Source organism: Heterodontus francisci, chromosome 28 (genome assembly GCF_036365525.1).
Source record: "Heterodontus francisci isolate sHetFra1 chromosome 28, sHetFra1.hap1, whole genome shotgun sequence".
Taxonomy (NCBI): Eukaryota; Metazoa; Chordata; class Chondrichthyes; order Heterodontiformes; family Heterodontidae; genus Heterodontus; species Heterodontus francisci.
The window spans coordinates 349435-371402 of NC_090398.1; positions in this window are offsets into that span (position 1 = coordinate 349435).

A 21968-nucleotide genomic window follows, 5' to 3' on the forward strand; every position below is an offset into this window, starting at 1 on the left:
CTGATCCTCCGACAGTGCAGCACTCCCCCAGTTCTGACGCTCCGACAGTGCAGCACTCCCTCAGTCCTGACCCTCCGACAGTGCAGTGCTCCTTCAGTACTGACCCTCCGACTGTGCAGCACTCCCCCAGTACTTACCCTCCGACAGTGCAGCACTCACTCAGTACTAACCCTCCGACAGTGCAGCACTCCCTCAGTACTGACCCACCGACAGTGCAGCGCTCCCTCAGTACTGACCCTCAGACAGTGCAGCACTCCCCCAGTTTTGAAGCTCCGACAGTGCAGCACTCCCCCAGTTTTGAAGCTCCGACATTGCAGCACTCCCTCAGTACTGACCCTCCGACATTGCAGCACTCCCTCAGTACTAACCCTGATACAGTGCAGCACACTCTCAGTTCTGACCCTACCACAGTGCAGCACTCACTCAGTACTAACTCTCCGACAGTGCAGCACTCCCTCAGTACTGACCCTCCGACAGTGCAGCACTCCCTCAGTACTGACCCTCCGACAGTGCAGCACTCCCCCAGTACTGACCCTCCGACAGTGCAGCACTCCCTCAGTACTAACCCTGATAAAGTGCAGCGCTCGCTCATTCCTGACCCTCCGACAGTGCAGCGCTCCCTCAGTACAGCCCATCCGACTGTGCTCACTCCCACAGTACTGAACCTCCGACAGTCCAGCACTCCCTCAGTACTGACCCTCCGACAGTGCAGCACTCCCTCTGTACTGACCCACCGACAGTGCAGCACTCCCTCAGTACTGAACTCCGACAGTGCAGCACTCCCTCGGTACTGACCCTCTAACAGTGGATCACTCCCTCAGTATAATGACACTCCGACAGTGCAGCACTCCCTCAGTTCTGACCCTCCGACAGTGCAGCACTCCCTCAGTACTGACCCTCCAACAGTGCAGCGCTCCCTCAGGACTAACCCTGACACAGTGCAGCACTCCCTCAGTACTGACCCTCCGACAGTGCGGCACTCCCTCAGTACTTGCCCACCGATAGCGTGGCACTCCCTCAGTACTGACCCTCCGACAGTGCAGCACTCCCTCAGTACTGACCTTCCGACAGTGCAGCGCTCCCTCAGTACTGACCCTCCGACAGTGCAGCACTCCCCCAGTTCTGATGCTCCGACAGTGCAGCACTTCCTCGGTACTGACCCTCCGACAGTGCAGCACTCCCCCAGTTCTGATGCTCCGACAGTGCAGCACTCCCTCAGTACTGCCCCATCCGACAGTGCAGCGCTCCCTCAGTACTAACCCTCCGACAGTGCAGCGCTCCCTCAGTACAGCCTCTCCGACTGTGTAGCGCTCCCTCAGTACTCAACCTGCAATAGTGCAGCCCCCCATCAGTACAGCCCCGCCGACAGTGCAGCGTTTCCTCAGTACTGCCCCTCCAACAGTGCAACACTCCCTCAGTACTAACTCTCCGACAGGGCAGCACTCCCTCAGTCCTGACCCTCCGACATTGCAGCACACCCCCAGTTCTGACCCTCCGACAGTGCAGCACTCCCACAGTACTGACACTCCGACAGTGCAGCACTCCCACAGTACTGAACTCCGACAGTGCAGCAGTCCCTCGGCACTGACCCTCCGACAGTGCAGCACCCTCTCAGTTCTGACCCTACCACAGTGCAGCACTCATTCAGTACTGACCATCTGATAGTGCAGGGCACCCTCAGGACTAACTCTCTGACAGTGCAGCACTCCCTAGGTACTGACCCTCCGACATTGCAGCACGCCCTCAGTACTGAACTCCGACAGTACAGCACTCCCTCGGTACTTACCCTCCGACAGTGCAGCACTCCCCCAGTTCTGACCCTCCGACACTGCAACACTCCCTCAGTATTGACCCTAAAACAGTGCAACACTCCCTCAGCATTGACCCTCCAACAGTGCAGCACTCCCTCAGTACTGAACTCCGACAGTACAGCACTCCCTCGGTATGACCCTCCGACAGTGCAGCACTCACACAGTACTGACCCTCCGACAGTGCAGCACTCCCTCAGTACTGACCCTCCGACAGTGCAGCGCTCCCTCAGTATTGACCCTGCAACAGTGCAGCACTCACTCAGTGCTGACCATCCGACAGTGCGGCACTCCCTCAGTACTTCGCCTCCGATAGCGTGGCACTCCCTCAGTACTGACCCACCGACAGTGCAGCACTCCCACAGTACTGACCCTCCAACAGTGCAGCACACTCTCAGTTCTGACCCTCCGACATTGCAGCACTCCCTCAGTACTGACCCTCCGACAGTGCAGCACTCCCTCAGTACTGACCCTCCGACAGTGCAGCACTCCCTCAGTACTGACCCTCCGACAGTGCAGCACTCCCACAGTACTGACCCTGCGACAGTGCAGCGCTCCCTCAGTACTGACCCTCCGACAGTGCAGCACTCCCACAGTACTGACCCTCCGACAGTGCAGCGCTTCCTCAGTACTGCCACTCCAACAGTGCAGCACTCCCACAGTACTGACCCTGCGACAGTGCAGCACTCCCACAGTACTGACCCTGCGACAGTGCAGCACTCCCACAGTACAGCCCCTCCGACAGTGCAGCGCTTCCTCAGTATTGACCCTCCTGCAGTGCAGCACTCACTCAGTGCTGACCATCCGATAGTGCGGCACTCCCTCAGTACTTGCCCTCCGACAGCGTGGCACTCCCTCAGTACTGACCCTCCGACAGTGCGGCACTCCCTCAGTACTTGCCCTCCGATAGCGTAGCACTCCCTCAGTACTGACCCTCCGACAGTGCAGCACTCCCACAGTACTGATCCTCCGACCGTGCAGCACTCCCTCAACATTGACCCTCCGACAGTGCAGCACTCACTCAGGACTGACCCTCTGATAATGCAGCGCTCCCTCAGTACTAACTCTCCGACAGTGCAGCACTCCCTCAGTACTGACCCTCCGACAGTGCAGCACTCCCTCAGTACTGAACTCCTACAGTGCAGCACTCCCTCGGAACTGACCCTCCGACAGTGCAGCACTCCCCCAGTTCTGATACTCCGACAGTGCAGCACTCCCACAGCACTGTGCCTCCGACACTGCAGCGCACCCTCAGTACTGACCATCCGACAGTGCAGCGCTCCCTCAGTACTATCGTTGATACAGTGCAGCACGCCCTCAGTACTGACCAACCGACAGTGGAGCAGTCCCTCAGGACGTGCCCTCCGAAATCGTGGCACTCCCTCAGTTCTGACCCTCCGACAGTGCAGCACTCCCTCAGTACTGACCCTCCAACAGTGCAGCGCTCCCTCAGGACTAACCCTGACACAGTGCAGCACTCCCTCAGTACTGACCCTCCGACAGTGCGGCACTCCCTCAGTACTTGCCCACCGATAGCGTGCACTCCCTCAGTACTGACCCTCCGACAGTGCAGCACTCCCTCAGTACTGACCTTCCGACAGTGCAGCGCTCCCTCAGTACTGACCCTCCGACAGTGCAGCACTCCCTCAGTACTAAACTCCGACAGTGCAGCACTTCCTCGGTACTGACCCTCCGACAGTGCAGCACTCCCCCAGTTCTGATGCTCCGACAGTGCAGCACTCCCTCAGTACTGCCCCATCCGACAGTGCAGCACTCCCTCAGTACTAACCCTGATACAGTGCAGCGCTCCCTCAGTACTAACCCTCCGACAGTGCAGCGCTCCCTCAGTACTAACCCTCCGACAGTGCAGCGCTCCCTCAGTCCAGCCCCTCCGACAGTGTAGCGCTCCCTCAGTCCTCAACCTGTGATAGTGCAGCACTCCCATCAGTACAGCCCCGCCGACAGTGCAGCGTTTCCTCAGTACTGCCCCTCCAACAGTGCAACACTCCCTCAGTACTAACTCTCCGACAGGGCAGCACTCCCTCAGTCCTGACCCTCCGACATTGCAGCACACCCCCAGTTCTGACCCTCCGACAGTGCAGCACTCCCACAGTACTGACACTCAGACAGTGCAGCAATCCCTCAGTACTGAACTCCGACAGTGCAGCACTCCCTCGGCACTGACCCTCCGACAGTGCAGCACTCCCTAGGTACTGACCCTCCGACATTGCAGCACGCCCTCAGTACTGAACTCCGACAGTACAGCACTCCCTCGGTACTGACCCTCCGACAGTGCAGCACTCCCCCAGTTCTGACCCTCCGACAGTGCAACACTCCCTCAGTATTGCCCCTAAAACAGTGCAACACTCCCTCAGTATTGACCCTCCAACAGTGCAGCACTCCCTCAGTCCTGACCATCCGAAAGCGTGGCACTCCCTCAGTACTGACCGTCCAACAGTGCAGCACTCCCTCAGCACTGACCCTCCGACAGTGCAGCACTCCCTCAGTACTGAACTCCGACAGTACAGCACTCCCTCGGTATGACCCTCCGACAGTGCAGCACTCCCCCAGTTCTGACCCTCCGACAGTGCAGCACTCACACAGTACTGACCCTCCGACAGTGCAGCACTCCCTCAGTACTGACCCTCCGACAGTGCAGCGCTCCCTCAGTATTGACCCTGCAACAGTGCAGCACTCACTCAGTGCTGACCATCCGACAGTGCGGCACCCCCTCAGTACTTCGCCTCCGATAGCGTGGCACTCCCTCAGTACTGACCCACCGACAGTGCAGCACTCCCACAGTACTGACCCTCCAACAGTGCAGCGCACTCTCAGTTCTGACCCTCCGACATTGCAGCACTCCCTCAGTACTGACCCTCCGACAGTGCAGCACTCCCTCAGTACTGACCCTCCGACAGTGCAGCACTCCCACAGTACTGACCCTGCGACAGTGCAGCGCTCCCTCAGTACTGACCCTCCGACAGTGCAGCACTCCCACAGTACTGACCCTCCGACAGTGCAGCGCTTCCTCAGTACTGCCCCTCCAACAGTGCAGCACTCCCACAGTACTGACCCTGCGACAGTGCAGCACTCCCACAGTACTGACCCTGCGACAGTGCAGCGTTTCCTCAGTATTGACCCTCCTGCAGTGCAGCACTCACTCAGTGCTGACCATCCGATAGTGCGGCACTCCCTCAGTACTTGCCCTCCGACAGCGTGGCACTCCCTCAGTACTGACCCTCCGACAGTGCGGCACTCCCTCAGTACTTGCCCTCCGATAGCGTGGCACTCCCTCAGTACTGACCCTCCGACAGTGCAGCACTCCCTCAGTACTGACCCTCCGACAGTGTGGCGCTCCCTCAACATTGACCCTCCGACAGTGCAGCACTCACTCAGGACTGACCCTCTGATAATGCAGCGCTCCCTCAGTACTAACTCTCCGACAGTGCAGCACTCCCTCAGTACTGACCCTCCGACAGTGCAGCACTCCCTCAGTACTGAACTCCTACAGTGCAGCACTCCTTCGGAACTGACCCTCCGACAGTGCAGCACTCCCCCAGTTCTGATACTCCGACAGTGCAGCACTCCCACAGCACTGTGCCTCTGACACTGCAGCGCACCCTCAGTACTGACCATCCGACAGTGCAGCGCTCCCTCAGTACTTTCGTTGATACAGTGCAGCACGCCCTCAGTACTGACCAACCGACAGTGGAGCAGTCCCTCAGGACGTGCCCTCCGAAATCGTGGCACTCCCTCAGTACTGACCCTCCGACACTGCAGCACTCCCTCAGTACTGAACCTCCGACACTGCAGCACTCCCTCAGTACTGAACCTCCGACACTGCAGCACTCCCTCAGTACATGTCCCTCCGACAGTGCAGCGCTCCCTTAGTACAGCCCCTCCGACACTGCAGCACTCCCTCAGGACATGTCCCTCCGACAGTGCAGCCCTCCATCAGTACAGCCCCTCCGACAGTGCAGCGTTTCCTCAATACTGCCCCTCCAACAGAGCAGCACTCCCTCATTACTGACCCTCTGATAGTGCAGCGATCCCTCAGTACTAACTCTCCGACAGTGCAGCACTCCCTCAGTACTGACTCTCCGACAGTGCAGCACTCCCTCAGTTCTGACCCTCCGACAGTGCAGCACTCCCTCAGTACTGACCCTCCGACAGTGCAGCGCTCCCTCAGTTCTAACCGTGCGACAGTGCAGCACTCCCTCAGTACTGACCCTGCGACAGTGCAGCACTCCCACAGTACAGCCCCTCCGACAGTGCAGCACTCCCTCAGTATTAGGATGTTGCCTGGTATGGAAGGAAGGTCTTACGAGGAAAGGCTGAGTGACTTGGGGTTGTTTTCCTTAGAGAGAAGGAGGAGGAGAGGTGACTTAATAGAGACATACAAGATAATCAGAGGGTTAGATAGGGTGGATAGTGAGAGTCTTTTTCCTCGGATGATGATGGCAAACACGAGGGGACATAGCTTTAAGTTGAGGGGTGTAAGATATAGGACAGATGTCAGAGGTAGATTCTTTACGCAGAGAGTAGTAGGGGTGTGGAACGCCCTGCCTGCAACAGTAGGAGACTCGCCAACTTTAAGGGCATTTAAGTGGTCATTGGATAGACATATGGATGAAAATGGAATAGTGTAGGTCAGATGATCGGCGCAACATCGAGGGCCGAAGGGCCTGCACTGCGCTGTAATGTTCTAATGTTCTCATGTTCTACTGACCCTCCGACAGTGCAGCGCTCCCTCAGTACTAACCCTGATACAGTGCAGCGCTCCCTCAGTACTGACCCTCTGACAGAGCAGCGCTCTCTCAGTACAGTCCCTCCGACAGTGCAGCGCACCCTCAGTACTAACCCTGATACAGTGCAGCACTCCATCAGTACAGCCCCTCCGACAGTGCAGCGTTTCCTCAGTACTGCCCCTCCAACAGTGCAACACTCCCTCAGTATTGACCCTCCTACAGTGCAGCACTCACTCAGTACTGACCATCCGACAGTGTGGCACTCCCTCAGTACTTGCCCTCCGATTGCGTGGCACTCCCTCAGTACTGACCCTCCGACAGTGCAGCACTCCCACAGTACAGACCCTCCGACAGTGCAGCACTCCCTCGGTACTGACCCTCTGACAGTGCAGCACTCCCTCAGTATAATGACCCTCCGACAGTGCAGCACCCTCTCAGTTCTGACCCTACCACAGTGCAACACTCCCTCAGGATTGACCCTCCAACAGTGCAGCGCTCCCTCAGTACAATCGCTGATACAGTGCAACGCTCCCTCAGTACTGACCCTCCGACAGTGCAGCGCTCCCTCAGTACAGCCCCTCCGACAGTGCAGCACTCCCTCAGTACTAACCCTGCGACAGTGCAGCCCCCAATCAGTTCAGCCCCTCCGACAGTGCAGCGTTTCCTCAATACTGCCCCTCCAACAGAGCAGCACTCCCTCAGTACTGCCCATCCGACAGTGAAGCAGACCCTCAGTATTGAACTCCGACAGTGCAGCACTCCCTCAGTCCTGAACCTCCGACAGTGCAGCACTCCCCCAGTTCTGACCCTCCGACAGTGCAGCACTCCCACAGTACTGACCCTCCGACAGTGCAGCGCTCCCTCAGCACTAACACTGATTAAGTGCAGCGCTCGCTCAGTCGAGACCCTCCGACAGTGCAGCACACCCTCAGTACTGACCATCCGACAGTGTTGCACTCCCTCAGGACTTGCCCTCCGAAAGCGTGGCACTCCCCCAGTTCTGACCCTCCGACAGTGCAGCACTCACCCAGTTCTGACCCTCCGACAGTGCAGCGCTCGCTCAGTCGAGACCCTCCAACAGTGCAGTGCTCCCTCTGTACAGCCCCTCCGACAGTGCAGCACACCCTCAGTACTGACCATCCGACAGTGTTGCACTCCCTCAGGACTTGCCCTCCGAAAGCGTGGCACTACCTCAGTACTGACCCTCCGACAGTGCAGCACTCCCTCAGTACTGAACCTCCGACAGTGCAGCACTCTCTCAGCACTGAACTTCCGACAGTGCAGCACTCCCTCAGTATTGACCCTCCAACAGTGCAGCACTCCCTCAGTACTGACCCTCCGACAGTGCAGCGCTCCCTCAGTACTGACCCTCCGACAGTGCAGCACTCCCCCAGTACTGACACCCCGACAGTGCAGCACTCCCTCAGTACTAAACTCCGACAGTGCAGCAATTCCTCGGTACTGACCCTCCGACAGTGCAGCACTCCCCCAGTTCTGACGCTCCCACAGTGCAGCACTCCCTCAGTACTAACCCTGAGACAGTGCAGCGCTCCCTCAGTGGTGACCCTCCGACAGTGCAGCGCTCTCTCAGTACAGTCCCTCCGACAGTGCAGCGCTCCCTCAGTACTGACCCTCCGACAGTGCAGCGCTCTCTCAGTACAGTCCCTCCGACAGTGCAGCGCTCTCTCAGTACAGTCCCTCCGACAGTGCAGCGCACCCTCAGTACTAACCCTCCGACAGTGCAGCGTTTCCTCAGTACTGCCCCTCCAACAGTGCAACACTCCCTCAGTATTGACCCTCCTACAATGCAGCACTCACTCAGTACTGACCATCCGACAGTGCGGCACTCCCTCAGTACTGACCATCCGACAGTGCGGCACTCCCTCAGTACTGACCCTCCGACAGAGCAACACTCTCTCAGGATTGACCATCCAACAGTGCAGCACTCACTCAGTGCTGACCCTCTGATAGTGCAGCGGTCCCTCAGTACTGAACTCCGACAGTACAGCACTCCCTCGGTACTGACACTTCGACAGAACAGCACTCCCTCAGCATTCTGACCCTCCGACAGTGCAGCACACTCTCAGTTCTGACCCTACCACAGTGCAGCACTCACTCAGTACTAACACTCCGACAGTACAGCACTCCCTCAGTACTGACCCTCCGACAGTGCAGCACTCCCTCAGTACTGAACTCCAACAGTGCAGCACACCCTCGGCACTGACCCTCCGATAGTGCAGCACTCCACCAATTCTGACACTCCGACAGTGCAGCACTCCCACAGAACTGATCCTCCGACAGAGCACCGCTCCCTCAGTACTAACCCTGATAAAGTGCAGCGCTCGCTCAGTCCTGACCCTCCGACAGTGCAGCGCTCCCTCAGTACAGCCCCTCCGACAGTGCAGCACGCCCTCAGTACTGACCATCCGACAGTGTTGCACTCCCTCAGGACCTGCCCTCCGAAAGAGTGGCACTCCCTAAGTACTGACCCTCCGACACTGCAGCACTCCCTCAGAACTGAACCTCCGACAGTGCAGCACTCCCTCAGTACTAACCCTGATACAGTGCAGCGCTCCCTCAGTACTGACCCTCCGACAGTGCAGCGCTCCCTCAGTGCAGCCCCTCCGACAGTGCAGCACTCCCCCAGTACTGACACTCCGACAGTGCATCACTCCCTCAGTACTAAACTCTGACAGTGCAGCAATTCCTCGGTACTGACCCTCCGACAGTGCAGCACTCCCCCAGTTCTGACGCTCCCACAGTGCAGCACTCCCTCAGTACTAACCCTGAGACAGTGCAGCGCTCCCTCAGTAGTGACCCTCCGACAGTGCAGCGCTCTCTCAGTACAGTCCCTCCGACAGTGCAGCGCTCCCTCAGTACTGACCCTCCGACAGTGCAGCGCTCTCTCAGTACAGTCCCTCCGACAGTGCAGCGCACCCTCAGTACTAACCCTCCGACAGTGCAGCGTTTCCTCAGTACTGCCCCTCCAACAGTGCAACACTCCCTCAGTATTGACCCTCCTACAGTGCAGCACTCACTCAGTACTGACCATCCGACAGTGCGGCACTCCCTCAGTACTTGCCCTCCGATAGCGTGGCACTCCCTCAGTACTGACCCTCCGACAGAGCAACACTCTCTCAGGATTGACCCTCCAACAGTGCAGCACTCACTCAGTACTGAACCTCTGATAGTGCAGCGCTCCCTCAGTACTGAACTCCGACAGTACAGCACTCCCTCGGTACTGACACTTCGACAGAACAGCACTCCCTCAGCATAATGACCCTCCGACAGTGCAGCACACTCCCAGTTCTGACCCTACCACAGTGCAGCACTCACTCAGTACTAACTCTCCGACAGTCCAGCTCTCCCTCAGCACTGACCCTCCGACAGTGCAGCACTCCCTCAGTCCTGAACCTCCGACAGTGCAGCACTCCCTCAGTACTGACCCTCCGACAGTGCAGCACTCCCCCAGTACTGACACCCCGACAGTGCAGCACTCCCTCAGTACTAAACTCCGACAGTGCAGCACTCCCTCAGTACTAAACTCCGACAGTGCAGCAATTCCTCGGTACTGAACTTCCGACAGTGCAGCACTCCCTCAGTATTGACCCTCCAACAGTGCAGCACTCCCTCAGTACTGACCCTCCGACAGTGCAGCGCTCCCTCAGTACTGACCCTCCGACAGTGCAGCACTCCCCCAGTACTGACACCCCGACAGTGCAGCACTCCCTCAGTACTAAACTCCGACAGTGCAGCAATTCTTCGGTACTGACCCTCCGACAGTGCAGCACTCCCCCAGTTCTGACGCTCCCACAGTGCAGCACTCCCTCAGGACTAACCCTGAGACAGTGCAGCGCTCCCTCAGTGGTGACCCTCCGACAGTGCAGCGCTCTCTCAGTACAGTCCCTCCGACAGTGCAGCGCTCCCTCAGTACTGACCCTCCGACAGTGCAGCGCTCTCTCAGTACTGACCCTCCGACAGTGCAGCACTCCCTCAGTACTGACCATCTGACAGTGCAGCACTCCCTCAGTACTGACCCTCCGACAGTGCAGCACTCCCTCAGTACTGACCATCTGACAGTGCAGCACTCCCTCAGTACAGTCCCTCCGACAGTGCAGCGCACCCTCAGTACTAACCCTCCGACAGTGCAGCGTTTCCTCAGTACTGACCCTCCGACAGTGCAGCACTCCCTCAGTATTGACCCTCCTACAGTGCAGCACTCACTCAGTACTGACCATCCGACAGTGCAGCACTCCCTCAGTACTTGCCCTCCGATAGCGTGGCACTCCCTCAGTACTGACCCTCCGACAGAGCAACACTCTCTCAGGATTGACCCTCCAACAGTGCAGCACTCACTCAGTACTGAACCTCTGATAGTGCAGCACTCACTCAGTACTGAACTCCGACAGTACAGCACTCCCTCGGTACTGACACTTCGACAGAACAGCACTCCCTCAGCATAATGACCCTCCGACAGTGCAGCACACTCCCAGTTCTGACCCTACCACAGTGCAGCACTCCCTCAGTACTGAACTCCAACAGTGCAGCACTCCCTCAGTACTGACCCTCCGACAGTACAGCACTCCCTCAGTACTGAACTCCAACAGTGCAGCACACCCTCAGTACTGACCCTCCGATAGTGCAGCACTCCCCCAATTCTGACACTCCGACAGCGCAGCACTCCCACAGAACTGATCCTCCGACAGAGCACCGCTCCCTCAGTACTAACCCTGATAAAGTGCAGCGCTCGCTCAGTCCTGACCCTCCGACAGTGCAGCGCTCCCTCAGTACAGCCCCTCCGACAGTGCAGCACGCCCTCAGTACTGACCATCCGACAGTGTTGCACTCCCTCAGGACCTGCCCTCCGAAAGAGTGGCACTCCCTCAGGACAGCCCCTCCGACAGTGCAGCGCTCCCTCAGTACTAACCCTGCGACAGTGCAGCCCTCCATCAGTACAGCCCCTCCGACAGTGCAGCGCTTCCTCAATTCTGCCCCTCCAACAGAGCAGCACTCCCTCAGTACTGACATTCCGACAGTGCAGCACTCACTCAGTACTGACATTCCGACAGTGCAGCACTCCCTCAGTTCTGACCCTCCGACAGTGCAGCGCTCCCTCAGGACTAACCCTGATACAGTGCAGCACTCCCTCAGTACTGACCCTCCGACAGTGCAGCCCTCCCTCAGTAGTGACCCTCCGACAGTGCAGCACTCCCTCAGTACTGACCCTCCGACAGTGCAGCACTCCCTCAGTCGAGACCCTCTGACAGTCCAGCACTCCCTCAGTACTGACCCTCCGACTGTGCAGCACTCCCTCAGGACTGAACTCCGACAGTGCAGCACTCCCTCGGTACTGACCCTCCGACAGTGCAGCACTCCCTTAGTATAATGACCGTCCGAAAGTGCAGCACTCCCTCAGTACTGACCCTCCGACAGTGCAGCGCTCCCTCAGTACTAACCCTGATACAGTGCAGCACTCCCTCAGTACTGACCCTCCGACAGTGCAGCGCTCCCTCAGTACTGACCCTCCGACAGTGCAGCACTCCCTCAGTACTGACCCTTCAACGGTGCAGCGCTCCCTCAGTACTAACCCTGATACAGTGCAGCACTCCCTCAGTACTGACCCTCCGACAGTGCAGCGCTCCCTCAGTACTAACCCTGATACAGTGCAGCACTCCCTCAGTACTGACCCTCCGACAGTGCAGCGCTCCCTCAGTACTGACCCTCCGACAGTGCAGCACTCCCTCAGTACTGACCCTTCAACGGTGCAGCGCTCCCTCAGTAATGACCCTCCGACAGATCAGCACTCCCTCAGTATAATGACCCTCCGACAGTGCAGCACCCCCTCAGTTCTGACCCTCCCACAGTGCAACACTCCCTCACTACTGACCCTCCAACAGTGCAGCACTCACTCAGTACTGACCCTCTGATAGTGCAGCGTTCCCTCAGTACTGACTCTCCGACAGTGCAGCACTTCCTCAGTACTGACCCTCCGACAGTGCAGCACTCCCCCAGTACTGACCCTCCGACAGTGCAGCACTCCCTCAGTACTGACCCTCCGACAGTGCAGCACTCCCCCAGTACTAACCCTCCGACAGTGCAGCGCTCTCTGAGTGTTTACCCACCGACATTGCAGCACTCCCTTAGTACTGATCCTCCAACAATGCTGCGCTCCCTCAGTACTGACCCTCCAACAGTACAGCACTCCCTCAGTTCTGACCCTCGCACAGTGCAACACTCCCTCAGTACTGACCCTCCAACAGTGCAGCACTCACTCAGTACTGACCCTCTGATAGTGCAGCACTCACTCAGTACTGACCCTCTGATAGTGCAGCGCTCCCTCAGTACTGACCCTCCGACAGTGCAGCACTCCCTCAGTACTGACCCTTCGACAGTGCAGCACTCCCCCAGTACTGACCCTCCGACAGTGCAGTACTCCCTCAGTACTGACCCTCCGACAGTGCAGCACTCCCCCAGTGCTGCCCCTTCAACAGTGCTGTACTCCTTTAGTACTGACCCTGCGACAGTGCAGCGCTCCTTGAGTTTTTACCCACCGACAGTGCAGCACTCCCTCAGTACTGATCCTCCAACAATGCAGCACTCCCTCAGTACAGACCCTCCGACAGTGCAGTGTTCCCTCAGATGTGACCCTCCGACAGTGCAGCGCTCCCTCTTTACTGACCCTCCGACAGTGCAGTGCTCCCTCAGTTTTTACCCACCAACAGTGAAGCACTCCCTCAGTACTGGATCTCCCACAATGCAGCACTCCCTCAGTTCTGGATCTCCAACAATGCAGCCCTCCCTCAGTCTTCACCCTCCGATAATGCAGGATGGGCAATAAGTGCTAGCTTATTCAGCAATGTTCACATCCCATGAACGAATAGAACAGAGAAAGGGCACATTCATCATTTGACTCTGCTGCTCGTGTACTCCAAGTTTTAAGACAGCCACCCATTATTTTGGGACAGGGCTCTGGGAGGATGTTTAATGCAGATAGAAATGTGCATCTGAAAATTCAGCAGACAGGATGGGACAATCTTCACAGAAAATACTGCTGTCAAGTCTGCTATCAGACTGCCAGTGAACATGGGCAATACATGCCCACATTTGCAGTGGCACATCGCTTTCCCGTATTATGCAAACATGCGAATTCGGAGAAGTAGGCCATTTGGCCCCTCGAGCTTGCGTCGCCATTCAGTAAGATCTGGCTGATCAGATAACCTCTGATTCTCTTGCCTAACAAGAATCTATCTACCTCCGCCTCAAAGTATTCAATGACCCCGCCTCCACCACCTTCTGAGGCAGAGATTTCCAAAGTCGCACAACCCTCGGAGAAAAAATTTTCTCCTCATCTCTGTCCTAAATGTGCGATCCCTAATTTTAAAATAGTGCCCCCGAGTTCTGGACTCACCCACAAGAGGAAACATCCTTTCCACATCCACCTTGTCAAGACCGTTCAGGATCTTATAAACTTCAATCTAGTCTCCCCTCACTCTTCTAAACTCCAGTGAATACAAGCCTAGTCTGTCCAACCTTTCCTCATAAGATAACCTGCTCATTCCAGGTATTAATCTAGTAAAACCTCTTCTGAACTGCCACCAACACATTCACATCCTTCCTTAAATAAGGAGACCAAAACTGCACACAGTATTCGAGATGTGGTCTCACCAATGCCCTGTATAACTGAAGCATAACATCCTTACTTTTATTTTCAATTCCTCTCCTAATAAAGGATAGCATTCCATTAGCCTTCTTTATTATTTGCTGTACCTGAAAACTAACTATTTTTGACCCCTGCACTTGAACACCTAGATCCCTCTGCACCTCAGATTTCTGCAGTCGTTCTCTGTTTAAGAAATACTCTGCTTTTTTATTCTTCCTGTCAAAGTGAACAACTTCACCTTTTCCCACATTATACTCCATCTGTCAGATTTTTGCCCATTCACTCAATCTATCTATATCGGTCTGCAACCTCCTTCTGTCCTCTTCACAACATACTTTCCCACCTATCTTTGTGTCATCTGCAAATTTAGCTACCATGCCATCGCTCCCCTCATCTAAGTCATTGATATAAATTGTATAAGGTTGAGACCGCAGCACAGACCCCTGTGGGACTCCACTCGTCACTTCCTGCCAATCACAAAAGGACCCATTTATGCAAACTCTCTGTTTTCTGCCAGCCAGCCAATCTTCTATCCATGCTAATATGTTACCCCCTCCACCATGAGCTTCTATTTTGCGCAATAACCTTTTATGTGGCACCTTGTCAAATGCCTTCTGGAAATCCAAGTACAGTACATCAAAGGGCTCCCCTTTATCCACAACACATGTTACTCCTTCAAAGAACTCCAATAAATTGGTTAAACATGATTTCCCTTTCACAAAGCCATGCTGTCTTTTCCCGATTAACTTGTTTTTTTCTAAGTGTCCAGCTGTAGCCTCCTTAATGATCAATTCTAACACCTTCCCCATGACAGACATCAAAACTGGCCTACAGTTACCTGTTTTCTGCCTCTCCCTTCTTGAATAGAGGGTTTATATTTGCCACTTTCCAGTCTCATTGAACCTTTCCAGAATCTAGTGAATTTTGAAAAATTAACACCAACGCATCTACTACCTCATTAGCCATCTCTTTTCTAAGACCCTGGGATGAAGCCCATCAGGACCTGGGAACTTGTCAGCCCACATCTCCATCAGTTTGCTCAGTACCGCTTCCCTGGTGATTGTAATTTCACCAAGTTCCTCTCTTCCTTCCACCTCCTGATTTACAGCTATTACTGGAATGTTTTTTGTATCCTCTATAGTGAAGGCAGAAGAAAAATATTTGTTCATTTCATCCGCCATTTCCTTATTATCTACTATTAAGTCCCCATTCTCACTCTCTAGAGGACCAACACTCACTTTACTTACTCTTTGTCTTTTTAAATACCTGTAGAAATCTTGCTATCCATTTATAAATTTCTAGCTAGCTTCCTTTTTGTGGTATACATTGACGATTTGGATGTAAATGTAGGGGGCATGATCAAGAAGTTAGCAGACGACACAAAGATTGGCCATGTGGTAGATAGTGAGGAGGACAGCTGTAGGAAGATATCGATGGCTGGTCAGATGGGCAGAAAAGTGGCAAATGGAATTCAACCTGGAGAAGTGTGAGATGCTGCCTTTGGGGAGGTCAAACAAGGCAAAGGAATACACAACTAATGGGAAAATACTGAGAAGTGTGAATGTCCACAGATCCCTGAAGGTAGCAGGACAGGTCAATAAGGTGGTTAAGAAGGCAAATGGAATCCTTTCCTTTATTAGCTGAGGTATAGAACATAAGACCAGGGAGGTTATGCTGGAACTGTATAAATCATTGGTTCGCCCACAACTTGAGTACTGTGTGTCGTTCTGGTCACCTCATTACAGAAAGGATGTAATTGCACTAGAGAGGGTACAAAGGAGATTTACAAGAATGTTGCCAGGACTGGAAAAATGCAGCTATGAGGAAAGATTGGATAGGCAGGGGTTGTTCTCCTTGGAATAGAAGGCTGAGGGGAGATCTGATTGAAATGTACAAAATTTTGAGGGGCCTGGATAGAGTGAAGGTGAAGGGCCTATTTACCTTAGCAGAGAGGTCAGTGACGAGGGGACACAGATTTATAGTGATTGGTAGAAAAATTAGAGGGGAGATGAGGAAAAGATTTTTCACCCAGAGATTGGTGGGGTCTGGAACTCACTGCCTGAAAGGGCGGTGGAAGCAGATTCAATAGTAACTTTCAAAAGGGAATTAGACAAATAACTGAAGGGGAAAGGTTTACAGGGATACGGGGAAAGAGCAGGGATATGGGACGAAATGGATAGCTCTTTCAAAGAGCCAGCACAGGAACAATGGGCCAAATGGCCTCCTCCAGTGCCATACTGTTCAATAAATTCGTATTCTTTCAAAAGGAGTCTGGATAGGCACCTCAAGTGCTGTAATCTGCAGGGCTACGGACCAAAGGTTAGAAGGTGGGATTCGAATGTGTGGATCGCTTATTGGCAGGCGCAGACACGATGGGCCAAGTGGCCTCTTTCAGTGCCTTAAACTTTCTATGATTCCTCTCATACTTTAATTTCTTTCCCACTTAAACTTTTAGCCATTCTCTGCCGCTCTTTAGATTCTTACCAATCATCTGACCTGCCACTCATCTTTGCGCAATTATATGCTTTTTCCTCAAATTTGATGCTTTCCTTAACCTATACTGAGAGGTATCTATTTTACTTAACTTATACTGCGAGGTATTGCCGACTGAACCTGGTGTATATCAGGGGGAATAGTCACTCTGAATGAAGTTCCACATTGCTCCAGGATCACATTGCCCCTGAACCTGGTGTATATCAGGGGGAATAGTCACTCTGAATGCAGTTCCACATTGCTCCAGGATCACACTGCCCCTTGAACCTGGTGTATATCGGAGGAATAGTCACTCTGAATGCAGTTCCACATTGCTCCAGGATCACATTGCCTGTGAACCTGGTGTATATCGGAGGAATAGTCACTCTGAATGAAGTTCCACATTGCTCCAGGATCACATTGCCTGTGAACCTGGTGTATATCGGAGGAATAGTCACTCTGAATGAAGTTCCACATTGCTCCAGGATCACACTGCCCCTTGAACCTTGTGTATATCAGGGGGAATAGTCACTCTGAATGCAGTTCCACATTGCTCCAGGATCACACTGCCCCTTGAACCTGGTGTATATCGGAGGAATAGTCACTCTGAATGCAGTTCCACATTGCTCCAGGATCACACTGCCCCTTGAACCTGGTGTATATCAGGGGAATAGTCACTCTGAATGCAGTTCCACATTGCTCCAGGATCACACTGCCCCTTGAACCTTGTGTATATCAGGGGGAATAGTCACTCTGAATGCAGTTCCACATTGCTCCAGGATCACACTGCCCCTTGAACCTGGTGTATATCGGAGGAATAGTCACTCTGAATGCAGTTCCACATTGCTCCAGGATCACACTGCCCCTTGAACCTTGTGTATATCAGGGGGAATAGTCACTCTGAATGCAGTTCCACATTGCTCCAGGATCACACTGCCCCTTGAACCTTGTGTATATCGGAGGAATAGTCACTCTGAATGCAGTTCCACATTGCTCCAGGATCACACTGCCCCTTGAACCTTGTGTATATCAGGGGGAATAGTCACTCTGAATGCAGTTCCACATTGCTCCAGGATCACACTGCCCCTTGAACCTTGTGTATATCAGGGGGAATAGTCACTCTGAATGCAGTTCCACAATGCTCCAGGATCACATTGCCCCTGAACCTGGTGTATATCGGAGGAATAGTCACTCTGAATGAAGTTCCACATTGCTCCAGGATCACACTGCCCCTTGAACCTGGTGTATATCAGGGGAATAGTCACTCTGAATGCAGTTCCACATTGCTCCAGGATCACACTGCCCCTTGAACCTTGTGTATATCAGGGGGAATAGTCACTCTGAATGCAGTTCCACATTGCTCCAGGATCACACTGCCCCTTGAACCTTGTGTATATCGGAGGAATAGTCACTCTGAATGCAGTTCCACATTGCTCCAGGATCACACTGCCCCTTGAATCTTGTGTATATCAGGGGGAATAGTCACTCTGAATGCAGTTCCACAATGCTCCAGGATCACACTGCCCCTTGAACCTTGTGTATATCAGGGGGAATAGTCACTCTGAATGCAGTTCCACATTGCTCCAGGATCACACTGCCCCTTGAACCTTGTGTATATCAGGGGGAATAGTCACTCTGAATGCAGTTCCACATTGCTCCAGGATCACACTGCCCCTTGAACCTTGTGTATATCAGGGGGAATAGTCACTCTGAATGCAGTTCCACATTGCTCCAGGATCACACTGCCCCTTGAACCTTGTGTATATCGGAGGAATAGTCACTCTGAATGCAGTTCCACATTGCTCCAGGATCACACTGCCCCTTGAACCTTGTGTATATCAGGGGGAATAGTCACTCTGAATGCAGTTCCACATTGCTCCAGGATCACACTGCCCCTTGAACCTTGTGTATATCAGGGGGAATAGTCACTCTGAATGCAGTTCCACATTGCTCCAGGATCACACTGCCCCTTGAACCTTGTGTATATCAGGGGGAATAGTCACTCTGAATGCAGTTCCACAATGCTCCAGGATCACATTGCCCCTGAACCTGGTGTATATCGGAGGAATAGTCACTCTGAATGCAGTTCCACATTGCTCCAGGATCACACTGCCCCTTGAACCTTGTGTATATCAGGGGGAATAGTCACTCTGAATGCAGTTCCACATTGCTCCAGGATCACACTGCCCCTTGAACCTTGTGTATATCAGGGGGAATAGTCACTCTGAATGCAGTTCCACAATGCTCCAGGATCACATTGCCCCTGAACCTGGTGTATATCAGGGGGAATAGTCACTCTGAATGAAGTTCCACATTGCTCCAGGATCACACTGCCCCTTGAACCTTGTGTATATCAGGGGGAATAGTCACTCTGAATGCAGTTCCACATTGCTCCAGGATCACACTGCCCCTTGAACCTTGTGTATATCAGGGGGAATAGTCACTCTGAATGCAGTTCCACATTGCTCCAGGATCACACTGCCCCTTGAACCTTGTGTATATCGGAGGAATAGTCACTCTGAATGCAGTTCCACATTGCTCCAGGATCACACTGCCCCTTGAACCTTGTGTATATCAGGGGGAATAGTCACTCTGAATGCAGTTCCACATTGCTCCAGGATCACACTGCCCCTTGAACCTTGTGTATATCAGGGGGAATAGTCACTCTGAATGCAGTTCCACAATGCTCCAGGATCACATTGCCCCTGAACCTGGTGTATATCGGAGGAATAGTCACTCTGAATGCAGTTCCACATTGCTCCAGGATCACACTGCCCCTTGAACCTGGTGTATATCAGGGGAATAGTCACTCTGAATGCAGTTCCACATTGCTCCAGGATCATACTGCCCCTTGAACCTTGTGTATATCAGGGGGAATAGTCACTCTGAATGCAGTTCCACATTGCTCCAAGATCACACTGCCCTCTGAACCTGGTGTAAATCAGGGGGAATAGTCACTCTGAATGCAGTTCCACATTGCTCCAGGATCACACTGCCCCCTGAACCTGGTGTAAATCAGGGGGAATAGTCAATCTGAATGCAGTTCCACATTGCTCCAGGATCACACTGCCCTCCTAACCTGGTGTAAATCAGGGGGAATAGTCACTCTGAATGCAGTTCCACGTTGCTCCAGGATCACATTGCCTGTGAACCTGGTGTATATCAGGGGGAATAGTCACTCTGAATGCAGTTCCACATTGCTCCAGGATCACACTGCCCCGAGCCTGGTGTATATCAGGGGGAATAGTCACTCTGAATGCAGTTCCACATTGCTCCAGGATCACATTGCCCCTGAACCTGGTGTATATCAGGGGGAATAGTCACTCTGAATGCAGTTCCACATTGTTCCAGGATCACACTGCCCCCTGAACCTGGTGTATATCAGGGGGAATAGTCACTCTGAATGCAGTTCCACATTGCTCCAGGAACACATTGCCCCTGAACCTGGTGTATATCAGGGGGAATAGTCTCTCTGAATGCAGTTTTGTCTTCAGAAAGGAAAGGGATGATGCAGACTTTGTCGTAAAGGAGGAGGAGTGTGAAATATTAGATCAGATAAGCATAATGAAAGAGAAAGTACTGTCGGGTCTGGCATCCTTGAAATACGATAAATCACCAGGACTGGATGGATTGCATCCCAGTTTGTTAACGGAAGCCGGGGAGGAAATAGCAGATGTCCTGAGGATCATCTTCAAATCCTCACTGGATACGGGAGAGGTACCAGAGATTGGAGGTCTGCAAATGCTATACAATTGTTTAAAAAGACTGCGAGGGATAGGCCAAATAATTATAGGCCAGTCAGTCTGACATCGGTGGTGGATAAATTATTAGAATCAATTCTGAGGGAGAGGATAAACTGTCACTTGGAAAGGCACGGATTAATCAGGGATAGTCAGCATGGATTTGTTAAGAGAAGATCATGTCTTACTAACTTAATTGACTTTTTTGAGGAAGTAACAAGAAGGATTGATGAGGGTAGCGCAGTGGATGTGGTCTACATGGACTTTAGTAAGGCATTTGACAAGGTCCCACATGGCAGACTGGTCAGTAAAATGAAAGCCCATGGGATACAGGGGAAAGTGTCAGATTGGGTACAGAATTTGCTCAGTGACAGGAAACAAAGGGTAGTAGTCAATGTTTTTGTGAATGGAAAGCTGTTTCCAGTGATGTTCCACAGGGTTCAGTGTTGGGTCCCTTGCTGTTTGTGGTATATATTAATAATTTGGACTTAAATATGGGAGGCATGATGGGAAATTTGCTGATGACACAAAAATTGGCCGTGTAATTGATAGTGAAGAGGATAGCTGTCGACTCCAGAATGATATCAATGGTTTGGTTGAGTGGGCGGAAAAGTGGCAAATGGAATTCAATCCGGATAAGTGTGAGGTAATGCAGTTGGGGAGGGCAAATAAAGCAAGGGAATACACAATAAACGGGAGGATATTGAGAGGGGTAGAAGAAGTGAGAGACCTTGGAGTGCATGTCCACAGGTCCCTGAAGGTGGCAGGACAGATCAATAACATCGCGAAGAAGGCATATGGAATGCTTTCCTTTATTGGCCGAGGTATAGAATACAAAAGCAGGGATGAAATGCTGGAACTGTATAAAGCACAGCTGGTGTATTGCGGACAGTTCTGGTCGCCACATTACAGGAAGGACATCATTGCTCTGGAGAGAGTTATAAGAGGAGATTTATAAGAATATTGCCAGGGCTTGAAAGTTGCAGCGATGAGGAAAGATTGGATGGCTGGGGTTGTTTTCCTTAAAACAGAGGAGGCTGAGGGGTGACTGAATTGAGGTGTACAAAACTATGAGGGGCCGAGATAGAGTAGACAGGAAGGACCTGTCTCCACTAGCGAAGAGATCCATGGCCAGGGGGCATAAATTTAAGGTGATTGATACAAGGAATCGAGGGGGCATGAGGAGAGACGTTTTCACCCAGAGGGTGATGGGAGCCTGGAATTCACTGCCAGCAACGGTGGTGGTGGCAGAAACCCTCAATTCTTTTAAAAGGTACCTGGGCATGTACCCGAAGTGCCGTAACCTGCAAGGCTACAGACCAGGTGCTGGAAGGTGGAATTAGGTTGGGCTAGTTTCCTCCGCCGGCACGGACACGACGGGCTGAACGGCCTCCTTCTGCGCCGCTCCAGGATCAGACTGACCCTTGACCCTGGTGCATTATCAGGGTCCTGGGTGACGTCATGAGCCTGCCCCCACCCCTCCAAATGCGGACCGGATAGGGTGGACCGCAGCTCAGGCCCCGCCCCCTCGCCCTCAGCC